The sequence below is a fragment of the Saimiri boliviensis genome, chromosome 17, assembly GCF_048565385.1.
Source record: "Saimiri boliviensis isolate mSaiBol1 chromosome 17, mSaiBol1.pri, whole genome shotgun sequence".
Classification (NCBI taxonomy): domain Eukaryota; kingdom Metazoa; phylum Chordata; class Mammalia; order Primates; family Cebidae; genus Saimiri; species Saimiri boliviensis.
In genome coordinates, this window is record NC_133465.1 from 61947907 (window position 1) to 61962312 (window position 14406).

The window sequence follows — 14406 nt, forward strand, 5'->3', positions numbered from 1 at the left end:
AATGTATGTTTAAAGCTTGATGGGTTTTCACAATGAGTTGTTTTTTGTTTTTTTTTTTTTTCATTTTAGTTTAATGGGAAAAGACAGTTGGCCTCTAGAGACAACATCAAGCTTCAAAGAATCCTGTACTGGGCTGTGTGTGTGTGTGTGTGTGTGTGTGTGCGTGCGTGTGCACACACACTGGAATTAGAGAGTAAAATATTAAAGAAAACAATTGAGTAACTATAGTTAACAACTGTACATTTTAAAAGAACTTAAAGAGTGTAACTGAATTGTTTGCAACTCAATGGATAAATGCTTGAGGGAATGGACACTCCATTCTCCATGATGTGCTTATTCACATTGCATGCCTATATCAAAACATCTCAAGTACCCCATAAATATACACACCTACCACACACCCACCAAAAGTAAAAATAAAAAAGATAAAATAAATTGCTACCTTTACAGAAAGCATCCTGCATGCTTTGTAATCAAAACTTTATCTAATCTTCATAACAGCCCCTAAGGTAGCTTATACCCATTTTAGAGATAAGGAAATTTTATAGCTCAGAGAAGCAAAATAACATCTTGGTATTATATGGCTAGAACACAGTGGAGCCAGAATTCAAATGCAATCCTGTCTGAGCTCATAACCTGTACACCATCTCTGACATTGGGGACATATGTTCTGGCAAGAACAACAGACAAAACGATTTAAGGAAGAATACACATCAATGGAAAATATATACATGCATTAATCAATACTTTCATATCAATGTTATTTTCTAGTTTTCATATTCAAATTTCTAGTAGCCTACTGAAAATTGCCGCATGGGAACCGGGAATTCTGTAGCCATTTCCAAATTAGCAAATCCAATATCATCATCCCTCCCACCTCCACCTATGCATGCACACCTGGTCTACCCTCCTCCTTTATCCCTTACCTCAGTCGATGTTGTAATTGTTCAAACAAGTATCTTCGTGATTCTCCCTCTTGCTTCACACATCCAAATTCTGCTAAGTCTACTTTCCAACTTCTTGCAAAATGGTTTCTGCTTCTCTCTTCCCACTGCTCTTGCCTTCGTTGAGGTCACCTGAGAGTTCTCCCTGCTCAAACCTCTTTATTATACAGTCAGCGTAACCCTCCAATGCACACCTGATGACATCACTCTCCTAAAACACGCCCCCTTTAGAATAAATTAAAACTCCTGTATGTCAAACCTTCCATGCCTGCAATTCAATTCTAATTTCTATTCTTGTACCATCTTCTGCCACTACACCCTACTCACCAATGACTCTAAACTTTTCTCCATTCCCTAAACACTTTTTTCTTCCAGTTCAACAAATGTTTACCAAGTACCCCTTTATTTGCCTGTGTTGGGCATAGGGATGTAGAGTAAGGTTGTCAATCATGGCATGATTGACATTTTGGGTGGATCACTCTCTTATCGGGCCATCCTGTGTATTCTAAGATGTTTAATAGCATCCCTGGCCTCTACCCATGAGATGCCAGTAGCACCTCCCCTCAAAGTTGTGACAACCCAAATACCTCCAGACATTGCCCAATGTCCCTCAAAGGGTAAACTCATCCCCAGCTGAGAAGCACTGCTGTAGAGAGATGCTCCCTGTCCTCCAGGAACCCTCGGTTGGTTGGTCACAGCAGGCATGTGCATTGTGCAATGCAGCACAGAGCAGGGGTCCCCAGTCCCCAGCCCGTACCAGTCCATGGCCGGTTAGGAACCAGGTCCCACAGCAGGAGGTGAGCAGAGGGCCAGTGAGCATTGCTGCCTGAGCCCTGCCTCCTGTCAGGTCAGTGGCAGCATTCGATTCCCACAGGAGCACAACCCCGATTGTGAACAGCACATGTGAGGGATCCAGGCTACGCACTCTCCATATGAAAATCTAATGTCTGATGATCTGAGGTAGAACAGTTTCATCCCGAAACCAGCCCACACTGGGTCCATGGAAAAACTGTCTTCCACAAAACCTAGTTCCTAGTGCCAAAAAGGTTGGGGACTCCTGGCATAGAGGATGCTGGGAATAATGGCTCTAGATGGGTCCACTCTGAGTTAATATCATGACCCTTGTGCATCCTTCTTTGGGACTTCAGACAATTAAATTCAACTCTCTGAGCCTTCAGTGACTCCTGTAGAAAATATGGATTCAAATTTCAACTTCAAGATCTGCTGTATGCACTGTAGAACTGAATATGGGTAAACACTTGACATACTAAGAACTTGAGGTATTTTCCCACCCTTCGCCCTGCACACCCTTCCACGTCCCCAGAACGTAGCCCCAAAGTACCCTTTGTGCCTCTGCAGATGATGTTTCTTCCACTTAGGATTTGAGCGCCTCTCCCCTTCCCATACACTGGTGACTCCTTTAAAACTCAGCTACAATGTCAGCTGAGATACATTCACACTGGCACAGAAGCAGAGTTGGGTACCCTCTTCTTTGTGCTTCCCACATATTTTGCTTACATCTCTTAGCATATCATTCACACTGTTGACTACCTCTTCTTTTAGGTCAAGTTAGCAAACTTTGTGTTAAGGGCCAGCAAGTAAATAGTTTAGGCTTTCAGGACACATAGTCTGTGTCACAACTATTCAACTCAGCACTGGAGGTGAAAGCAGCCATAAACCGTAAATATATGGGCATGGCTGTGTTCTAACAAAGTTTTATTTACAAACCCACCATCTGGCTTTGTAAATAAAAGTCTATCTTATTAACTTTTTTAACTCCAGCCTCTTGTATAGTACCTGGTACATTGTAGATAGGATTTAAATGATTGAGAGAGCAATAGATCCACACTGATCATAATACCAGTATTAATAAAACACATTAACTGCATAATACTTTGAGAGTATGAGAATAAGGAGCTGCGTCAAGGAATAAAAACAACCCCCAATGCTAATTTAATAATTAAAGAGTCATCATACACTGAAGAAGAGTAGAAAACCTTTCTTCTCTGGAGCTGTGAGTCAAGGTTTAGATGTAGATGTGGCATGGATACCCCTCTAAGTTTGACTATCAGCGAAATAATTGATGTGTTTTTGGCATAAGGACAGCCCGTGCAATCTTTGGGACATGCTTAACACTAAAAACAATAATTGGTTGTTTATCTGAAATTCAAATTTAACTGAGTGTCTTTTATTTTTATTTGCTAAATCTGGCTACCTTGTATAGGTGTGGAGTGCTTCTGTGTTCTTCTCCCACCTTCTTCCTGCAGAAGAGGCGTTTGGCCCCAGAAAAGATCAGAACCAGTCTGACCTGCTCACCCACCTTCCCACATCCCCACCCCCCGCCCCAGGAAGAGGGCCCCCTGAAAACCACATGGCAGTTCTGTTGGAACTGGAAATTTAATTAACAAAATGCTAACATGTAATTTCAGAGGAGGAGGGAAAAAACGCGTTATCACCAAGTTAATAAGAGAACTATTTTAATTACGGCATTTAACAAGTTATGACCAGGCCACTGCATTCTCTGGGGAAGGATTCACATCATTCAAGAATCTTAGAGCAGGGAAGGGATGTAATGGAGTCAAGGTGGAAACGTCAATATGCCAATGCCCTGCATGTATCTAAGAGACATCTTTGAGTTCTCTGGCTCCGGCATTTAGAAGTCCCCAAGGAGCCATGTTCTTTCTCTCCCATGACTCAGAGAAGAAAACTAGCTGCCCCCATCTTCCATGTGAAGTTCCAGCCAAACAAGACCTATCGAGACACATAAAACTCAAACCCGACAAGCAGGGCTGGGCTTTGTCCCACATCCTTTGGGGTGAAATCGCAGGTTTTCTTTGGCTCCACAGCTCCCTCTTTCTAGGCCTTCCTGCCTAGTCGTCACTCCATGGTGACACCTTCTGTCTCCTTTCCCCCATGGACCAAACAGCAGAATAGGCAACAGACCTCAACACAGAGTCAAGGAAAGGAGGTGGTGGCCATGCCTCGGAGTGACGGGGAGGCTGCGGCAAGTGGTGTCACAGGGTAGAAATAGCTCTGGTAGCAGACTCAGATGTCCCTTTGGTTTTGCAAGTTAATCCCAAATCCTTCAGGGGAAGCAGAGGGCCTGTCTTCAGTGACCGGGCGGTGGGTGCTACTCTTTTTCCCAACCTCAAGAGGATGGGGTTGGGCCCAGGGAGTAGAAAGAATGTGGCCCCATGGCATTAGACAAGCCAGGTCAGGATCAGGGTGGCCTTAGCTTTCCCCATCCTGCATCTCATGACTCCCAGGCATTTTGTCCCAAAACAGAATGGGATTTCCAAAGGGGAAAGGCTGGGCGAAGAGCTCGAAACTCAGCCTGTCACAGTGGCCACGGAGGAGTGGAAGGTACAGGGAGACTCTGCCAACAAGGAGGGGGCAGGAGCTGCCCCCTAGGGATTTGTCCTCCCCTTCCAGTCACCAAAGGAGACTCTCCAGACCTCCATCTGAATGCACAGGGAGTGAAGGTAAGGAGCAAGGCCTGGCTTTTAGGTAGAAGAGCCCCAGGCAACCACAGAGTCATTTGGGGAGGGAAGCAAAGAGAAGCCGGAGAGAAACTGCAAGCGATCTGAATGCAGTACAGGTCAGTCCAACAAAAATCTGCCTCATTCAGATCGATTTAATAGACCACACGGCCTACGTGGTTTTCTATATACTCTGGGCGCTAAACTCTCAATTGTGTATCGTTTTCTCATCTCACGTATCATTTTCTCCATCCTTTTCTTCTTCCTTGTCCTTTCTGGAACACATCAAGTCAAAAGCCATTAGGGCAGCTGTCCACACTAGAAGGCAGGGATGAGCCACAGGGACCCAAAGCTGGGTGTCAGGTCCAAGGGGTGAGGAAGGTGTCCACACCTGGGGAAGGGCTCAGCATGGGAACTGGGGCCTGCACAGGCTGAAGAGGCATCCAGGTGGAGTAGAGGGTGACCACAGTGATGAGGGACTGGGTTATCTGCAGGGGGATGAACTAAGTAAATAGACTAAAGACAACAAAAGCCAAATCCCTCACTGTGGGGAAAGGAGTGCCACCTGTAGGGAGGGAGGAAACTAGAATGAACCCCAGGGGCTGGACTGAAAATAAAGATAATAACATAAATGTGAGCTTTTCAATACACATAAATACAGAAATAAAGATGTAACTATCAGTGCGTGTGTGTGTATTTGTGTGTATTATACACTTCCACATATGTCTATGCACACCATTCTGCTGAGAGGGCCTTGCAGCAGCAACATACCAACAGCAATGAGCACACTTATTTCCAAGATTCGTTTCCTATGTATCATTCTCCACTAAAAGGAACCAAGCCTCCTTGGAGAAATGGCTGATTTCAAGGCTGGGGCAGGGAAAATACCAGATGAGCCTGGACCATGGTTCCATAAATCAAGGAGGTGCTCAGAAACGATGAGGACATGTCAAAAAGGCACAAAAGTCAGCTCACAGGGAGTTCCACTTGCCAAATCTGGTAGAATCTGAGCAGCAAAATAAATAATGAAGTAATGGCATAATGCCAATGAAGAAAATAGGGATCCTCAAGTCCACATGTTGATATAAATTAATTGGAAATTGTATAAGAAACAGAACACTTGCATAGTCTTGAAATACATGTCCACCAAAAGAAAAATGTTTACTAATCACACAGGGGAAAGGGATAACTTTATGATGGAGGACTCAGACAGGCCCACTTTGTGTACCATGTGCCAGAATCTAATGAGGACACCACGTTATGTTACATCCCTGACAAAGAGGCATCCCCTAAATCTAATAATTAGGGATCATCAGACAAACTGAAATCGAGAGATATCCTGAGAATAGTTAGCCTACAGTCTTTAAAACTGTCAATGCCATGAAAGTCAAGGAAGGACGGAGAAACGGTTATGGTTCAAAGGAATCTAATGAAACAGGATGAGTAAATGGCAACTGGATCTTTTTGCTACAAAAGACATTATTGCAACAATGGGTGGAAGGTGATTGAGCTCTGAATATTAAGTGGCAGTAAGTTATCAATGTTAATTTCCAGGTTGTGATGGCTGCGTTGTAGCCACATGGGATGGAGCTATGTTACCACATAGGAAGCTATGCCATTTGTAGAATTACACAGGAACGTTTTTTGCAGGGATGGGGTATCACAAGGGCCACTTACTCTCAAAAGGTTCATGAAATTTCCTTGTACCGTATTTGCAATGTTTCTGGAGGTTTGAAATTGTTTCAAAATAAAAACCTAAAATATAAAAAAGACTTTGTAGGTGGACATGATGGAGATATCCAAATCCAATAGTAGACAAAGGGGAACTAAATCTTGGAATCCTATCAAGACAAGAAAGCTGATTATAGTTGGCCGGACCCAAAGTTCAATTGAGAATTCCAGACTCGCTGTACAGCTTCATGTCAACGATGCATAGAGGGGATACTGAACGTTCCAAAGATGATGTCCTGCTTCTTCTCCCCAGAAAGCTTGTGACCATTGATATCAATGAAGTGAAAGCAATTGTCTTGGAACTGGTTCAGTGCAGATGGGTTTCAGCTCCTGGGCACTATGCTTATGGCTTAATTTTTGCAGGTGATTCCTGAGGAAGGCTTTGCAGCTTTGCTTCCCTCCAATGTGCTCATCCAAGCCAGGCTGCACCTCTGGGTGCTGCAGCTCCCTGTCTCTCCCACCTGCTACTGCCTGCAACTCTCTGTAGAACCCAGTGACCTTCAGCCCACTGGGCAATGACAAGGACTAAGCAGGGAGAGTTCATTTCTTCGGAGAGAATGAATTGAAAATGCAGCTGTCATTTGTCCATTATTGACAGGACAATTGCTTCTCCTAGGAGCCATTGCTTAGATCAGGCATCCACAAACTACGGCCCGTGGGCTGCATGCAACCCCCTGAGGCCATTTATCTGGCCCCCTGCCGCACTTCAGGAAGGGGCACCTCTTTCATTGGTGGTCAGTGAGAGAAGCACAGTATGTGGCGGCCCTCCAACGGTCTGAGGGACAGTGAACTGGCCCCCTGTGTAAAAAGTTTGGGGACGCCTGGCTTAGACGCCGCTCAGGTCTTGCTGTCTAATCACTTTATGTCAACTATTTTGGGTCACCACAGAGAAAATAAAGGGGAGATCCAGCAGCTACTGAATGGAATGGCTTTTGCCAGGCAGACAGCCCCATGTCAGTGTTTAAGGAATGGAAGTGGGGTTTCTGCAACTCCATGAAATACAGATGTACACACACCAGAGTCACAAACACTCCTGAGTGTCTCACCTAAGCATATATGTATCCAAATCACATTCTTCCCTGATGAACGGTTAATAAAGTTTCAGAATGCACTGAGGCCATCCCCCAACCCAACCCCCTAGTTTAGGTTGGTGAGACAGCAGATCCCACAGAAAAAAAGAAGGGGAAAATGCCCAGTGGACCAGTTCAGGTGTCTTTCTTCATAAAACTCTCCAGTAGAGGTAAGAATGTAAACTATGCTTCTGAAACTCTGGCCTGCCATGAGGCACAGCAACAGGTGGGTCAGCAAGATGCTCGGATCATGTGACACAGCCCTGGCACCCAGCTCCAGGTGGCACCCTGACAAATCAAACAGCAAACTGCCAGGCCCATTCTCTGCCACCTGCGCACTGCTGGGAATCCAACCTTCATGTGAAATGCTTGAGTTTGTTTAGCAGCGGGGGAGAGAAACCCAAGGGTCCCAGCATATTTTATAGTTTAGCCCTCAGAAATAGGTGCTGCCACCAGCCTCATAAGGTGTTGCCCTGTCAAGGGGTATGATTCAGATCATCCAACCGAGGGACAGAAGTGAAGCCCAGGCTCACACTGAGTGACAGCCTCAGTTAGGATGCTTCTGTGCAAGTTTTTAAAAATCAGGAAAATAAATGACTTTTAAAAGCAAGGTCAAGAAGTCTAAAGGTAGGTGGTTCCAGGGTGGATTAATTTATTAAATAGCACCTCAAATGTGTCAGGGCTCTGGGTCATGGTTCCTGAAATTCTCTTCACTTTTCCTCATGGCCAATGTGGCTCCAAACATCAAATCCTACACCCGGCACGTATCGTCTGTTAAGGGCTATGCAAGGATGGGTCAAAGAGACGGGACCCTCACTTCTGGGCAGCTTACAGTCCACTGTTAGTCCGGAGGCTGTCCTGGAACCCTTCCATCTACAGTGGCTCTAGCTCCTGTCACTTCCCTTTGCATAAAGCAGTTTTTAACAAATCAATCTATACTCATATATTTTTTGACTCAGGGGTAGTTTTAAAGCTGGCACACCCAGAATTTCTTTTCTCTGAAATTCTTGCTTTCTCAAGTCCTTGAAGGGTTTTTGTTTTTGTTTGAGTTTGAGATGGAGTCTCGCTCTGTCGCCCAGACTGAAGTGTAATGGTGCAATCTCAGCTCACTGCAACCTCTGACTGCCGGGTTCAAGTGATTCTCGTGCCTCAGCCTCCCGAGTAGCTGGGATTACAGGTATGCACCACCATACCCACCTAATTTTTATATTTTTAGCAGAGATGGGGTTTCAGCATGTCTGCCAGGCTGGTCTCAAACTCCTGACTTCAAATGATCCACTCGCCTCAGCCTCCCAAAGTGTTGGGATTACAGGCGTGAGCCACTGTTCCCAACCTGAATGGGTTTTATTGAATAATCAATATATGTCACAAGAAGAAAACAATTAGAGCAGTACCTGCAACACGGTGAGCGTTAAAAAAAATGTCTTTCCTGTCCTCATTCTTGATAGCCAAGGTTCCTGGTCAACACCACCACTACCCCTTTCAGGGAAGAGGCTCTTGTCACCATGTTCTTAACCAACCTGCTACCTAGTGACAGGATGAACTATGATTTATGGATGCCCTGCTCTCCTCCAGGAGATACCCACATGGGCATCTGAGCTACATGGCTTGTACTAGGTGCTGCTTACAGAATCAATGGCAGGTTAATTTTGTACCAACAGAGATGGTAGAAATAATAATAATCTTTTGTCCCAAGCAGAAAGCTGTTCCACAGCTTCAGGAGACACTTTTTAGTTAGTTCAACATCTCAGAGATCCATGTCCTGGGACAAGGGTAGATGGATAAATATATGGATCGGGGTCAAGAAGGAATCTCTCCTTAATTTGATCAGTTCCTATATATCAGTTATCAGGCCAAGTGTAATCACATTTCATCTTTCTCCCAACCAAACAAAGGATGTATTATTTCTTTCACTTTGCCCATGAACATTCAGAGAGATTCAAAGATTTACTTGATACTACATAGCTAGTGGTAAAGCCAAGACTAAGCCTGGGTGTTTTGAACCCTGATCTTTTTTATTTCTACCATCTCTGTTGCGTTTATCACAGGGAGCCATGGGTAAGAGACGAGGGCTTGGTATGAAGCGTCCTTGCTACAGTTATGCAAGCCTCAAAGCACCCATTTTAGAGTGGTGGGAAAAGGAGTTTCATTTATTCACTCAACAAACACACGTACCACGTGCTAAGAACTGCAAGAGTTTAGAGGATTCTACCATCAAGACACAGAAGAATCTCAATCTTTAAGGACCTCACATCTAGGTAAGAGTCAGGCTGGTGGGAGGTAAATGCACAAATAGCTCATTACTTAAAAAATAATAATAAAAGTGAAAAAAGAATTAATGGTGTCTACCTCTGAACTGAAAAATATAGAGGGTTTCTTTTTGCATTTTTGGTAAAAGAAGGATCTTTCCAAGCAAAAGGTATTGTTATGGAACTCTTAAATCTACATAAATAGCAACAGAGTCGGATGAAAGAAAGTAGCACTGATTTGATATCGCTCGTTGCTGTGCAGGAATAACATTCCCTCCGATTTTCACACACTCTGCCAAGTGGGAAAATTCCCCTCCACCTCCTTGTATCAAATCTAAATACCAAATCTCCAGAGGGCATGCAGCAGGGAGGCCCCTGCTGACCGGGCTCTGCTGTGATAGGTTACATGCGAAAAAAGCAGCCAAGGGGAAGGAAGAGGGAGATTAAGTGACAAACTGAGATCAGCATTTTGGTGGTGTCATTTTGGCCAAGTCACTGACACTCTTCTTGTCGAAGTTTCCACTTCTCTGTATACCGAAAACAACTCGCTTTGCCCCTTCACTGTTAACATAGCAGAGTTCCACCCGTTCAGGCCTAGCAGAACTTGGTAATGAAACGAAGAGGAACAGGCCCTCCCTGCCCTTCATCTGCTTTGCCTAGGAGACCATGTTTATCAAGAATTCCACCTTGAGAGCTGGGTTAGTCTTCACCCCTAAAATAAGCATGATCTCTTGAGCTCTTGGATTCTTCCATCTCACACTTGCTACCTCATTGGCTCTTTCGATGCCAACCTCTGCAACCATCCCAGAAGGGGTCAATGGCCAATGGACACTGAGGCTTTCTGGTTCCTTGACCTCTGACATGTTAAACCCTGAGTTCTCTGACACAATGTTCTATCTTTCTAGCTTTTTCTCCTTGACCATTCTCTCAGCTCACAATCATCTCCACACTCTGGACCCCTCGCTTTTGTTTCAATTTGCCACCTCACTCCTAGTGCCATTTTCTCCCCAACCAAGCCCATTTGACATGGTCATTCTTAGGCCAATCACTCCAACAATGCTTCCTGTCATCCCTCTTCCAACCCCACTTATGGACCAGGCCAACACCAGGTCTGCTTCCCTCCCACAGGAGAGTGGCTGCGTACCGCTGGTCTTCTCACAGACCCCCAAATGTGGGCAGGGTACAGAGTGTCAAGAGCCAGTTTCTGACCAACCTTTCACAGTGCTCAGCAATCCTTCAATTTTCTAATCAGCTTCATTCTTCACTCTTCTCAGCAGCAATGCCAAAATTTTAAGCCTCTTCTGCCATCATTCTTGATAGAGATGACCTTGCTTTCTATTTCACTGAAAAAAAAAAAAAATAGAAGCAATCAGATATAAACATCCTCACTTAGTGCCCAACCCTACCTGCAGTATTGTCTCCTTCCCCAGGTCTCATTGTCTCTTCCCTTGTACCCAAGATTAATCCATGCACTCTTGCCTATTTCTTCCAAAACATCCCACACACGATTGACCCCAGTATGTCTTGCATATTTTTCTCTTTCTCCATTGGCTTCTTCCTCTCATTCTATTAACACCCTCAAGTATCTTCTACCTTACGAGCCTATTAACTTTCCATGTCCTCTAAATAATATTCTTTCTCTCTTTATTCACACTACCTTGGTTCTCTTAAGTGTAGCCTACATTTCAGGTTTCATTTTTTTTGCCTTAAAGATAGGGTCTCACTCTGCTGCACAAGCTGGAGTGCAGTGGCACAATCTCACCACAGTCTCAACTTCCTGGGCTCAAGTGATCCTCCCACCTCAGCCTCCTGAGTGGCTGGGACTACAGGCACATGCCAACACACCTGGCTAATTTTGTTGTTTTTTGTAGTGATGGGGTTTTCCCATGTTGGCCTGTGTGGTCTTGAACTCCTGAGTTCAAGCACCCACCTTGGGTTCCCAAAGTGTTGGAATAACAGGTGTGAGCCACCATGCCCAGCAACGTATCTTCTTTCTCATCTCTCAATGATCCTTCAGCTCACTGGATTTGCTCCTCTCCTTCTTTGTACTAACACAGCTCTCACCAAGTCACACGTGACCTACTAGGTTCCCAAACACAAGGGTGTTTTCCAATCCTTATTTATTCTTTCTATGTTTACCCTATTACCTACTTTAAATGTTCTCCTACTTCCATTTCAGACACTCTCCATTGTTTCTAACCCTATGGCTTATCCTCTGATTGCTCATCCTTTCATGAACTTCTCTTTCTCCATCCATTTCTCAGATCTTGGTCTCTCCCAAGCCTCTGTTTTCTAACCACTCTACTTCATTTCCCATGGGCAACTCAACCATGCAGAAGCTTTAACCTCTATCCCCATGCTAATGACTTTGCAGTGACAGGCCCATCCCAGACTACTCTCCTGGCTTCCATGCTCATAGATCCAGTTACCTGCTAAACATTTTCCCACAGGGGCGTCACAGACTTAGTGTGTCAAAACTTCTAACCAGTTTATTCTTCCCAGCTGCTTGCTTTCTTGATCTCACTGTCTCTGAGACTAGAACCACCAATAACCTTTTGCCCAAGTCAGAAAACCAAGAGCCACCCCAGATGTTCCCCTTCCTTACACTCACATATAATGAAATATTGCTTAGTTGATCTAACCTCCCAAAATCTTCCAAGTCAATTTCCCTCTCTCCATCACCATTCATAACACTGCTGTCAGTTTCTTAGCCCAGAATTTTGTAAGTGCTCCCAATTGGTCTTCCTGGCTCCAGCCCAAGTCCCCTACAATGCATCCCCCACACGATACCAAAGCCATCTTTCTGATGTGTAAATATGGTCTTCCCATTTCCATGTACTTAAGATTATTTTTTGGCTCCTTGCTGCTGATAGGATCAAAAGTACCCTTCTGGCTGGGCACAGTGGCTCACACCTATAATCCCAGCACTTTGGGAGGATGAGGCGGGTGGATCACAAGGTCAAGAAATCAGACCATCCTGGTCAACAAGGTGAAACCCCATCTCTACTAAAAATACAAAAATTAGCTGGGCATGGTGGTGCGCACCTGTAGTCCCAGCTACTCGGGAGGCTGAGACAGGAGAATTGCTTGAACCCAAGAGGTGGAGGTTGCAATGAGCTGAGACTGCGCCATTGCACTCCAGCCGGGTAACAAAGGTGAAACTCCATCTCAAAAAAAAAAAAAAAAAAAAAAAAAGCACCCTTCTTTGCACAGTGTCTAAGACATTTTGTGATCCGGTACCTTCATTCCTATGCAGCCTTGTTTCTCATCATGTTCTCCATTTCCCCTGACACTTCACATTGATAAGTACTCACCATCCTGGCATAGCCTGTGTTCTGACAATCCCAGTGCCTTAATGTGTGGCTTTTCACCTATCTGACATAGCTTATCTCTAATTCCCACTTCCCTCCCCATGTTCCTTTGCCTGTCTTGGGAGTCTCAGCTCACGCCTCTTACCTCCTGAGAAGTCTCCCATGAGCACACTAGAAAATTTTGGAGTTCCTCGTCTGTCTCATCTATCATTAAGCATCAAACAAACCTCCATTCAAATGTGTTCATCTTCCCTTCTCTTTTAAGGGAGGAACCTACTTTCTTTCACTTTGTCTTCCAAGGGCCTGGACGCAGGTATAGTGAGTGCTCATAAATTGTGTTGAATGAATGCGCGAGTAAATGAAATAAAAGAAGAAACACCACTCTTAGTTTTTTTTTTAAATCTTATTTTTTGAGACAAGGTCTCACTCTGTTGCCCAAGCTGGAGTGCAGTGGTGTGTGATCACAGCTCACCACATCCTCAACGCAGTGAGCCAAGTACCTGGGACCCCAATCTCCCAAGTAGCTGGGACTACAGGTGTGTGCCATCATGCCCAGATAATATTTTTATTTTTTGTAGAGATGGGGTCTTGCCATGTTGCCCAGGTTGTTCTCAAAACTCCTGGGCTCCAGGAATCTACCTGCATCAGCCTCCCAAAGTACTGGGTATTACAGCCACCATGCCTGGCCACTCCTAGTTTTTAATCATAAGTATACGTCACTTAAAACAAATGTACCAGTAGAATGAAAGAAAAAGAAACAACAGCAATAAATGTAACCAGGTCCAAATATGAGGGTTTTTATCTAGAAAAATTATTTTACATATTGTATTACATAACTAACCTGTATTACTTTTCATGGCAAAAAACACAATTACATTTGCACCAACCTAATAGAAGACCCTTGACTATACATGAGTTCCTATTAGAGTAAGGATTGCTGATATCAAATCATCCTCCACACTCACGTGCTAGAAGCATTCACTATGTACTAAGTCTTCTAGACCTCCAACCCCATTCTTCCACCACCCAAGGAATAAAACCCTCCCCTTTGAACATCTGACCACAGAACTCTGGTTCCTGGAGAAAATGAGTCTATAGCCCAGAGAGCAGACGAGTGACTTGTGCCTTCAGTTTCTGCTCCACGGACCCTTTCCACCGTGACTTCACATTTCCTACCACTGATGCTCTGTGTTGGTCTTGGCAGGAATCAGCAAATACCTCAGTCCACTGTAGATGGGAGGTGGGGGCCAGGGTGGCCCATTCAGCCTTTCCTGCCCACAGCTTCTTGGGTATGTGACTTAGCAACAAGCTAAGTCTGGACTGGGGAGACAGGCAGCCAGCCAGAGAGGGCTTCTCCCTGACTCCACTCTAGTTTTCCAGCATCTGAGATACGTTGCTTTCTTTGGGCCTCCAGAGAAGCAAGGTTCATGGGAACAAAGCCAGGTTGAAGAGGATGGTGAGAGAGAAATGGCTTCAAGAAAAAATTTTATCATGCTGTTGCTTATTATTAAGTAAGAGTTCCCAAAATGTCTAAGCCACGTTAATAGAGTTTGGGGTGGTTTGCAGTGAAGGAGTACTATAATGGATGACTTCATGGACAGCATCTTCCCACAGTCTACCCT

General features: G+C 44.6%; 1 long non-coding RNA gene across 5 annotated transcripts in view; it reads right to left on the reverse strand.

Annotated features, from left to right (window-relative positions):
* The window catches only part of LOC104651993 (uncharacterized), a 564635-nt gene that overhangs the window by 257113 nt on the left and 293116 nt on the right, over positions 1-14406 (reverse strand). For all 5 annotated transcript variants that reach the window (XR_012514707.1, XR_012514709.1, XR_012514708.1 and 2 more), the window contains exon 6: positions 10687-10816. This is a non-coding gene — a long non-coding RNA (uncharacterized LOC104651993). The remainder of the gene's footprint in view (positions 1-10686; positions 10817-14406) is intronic.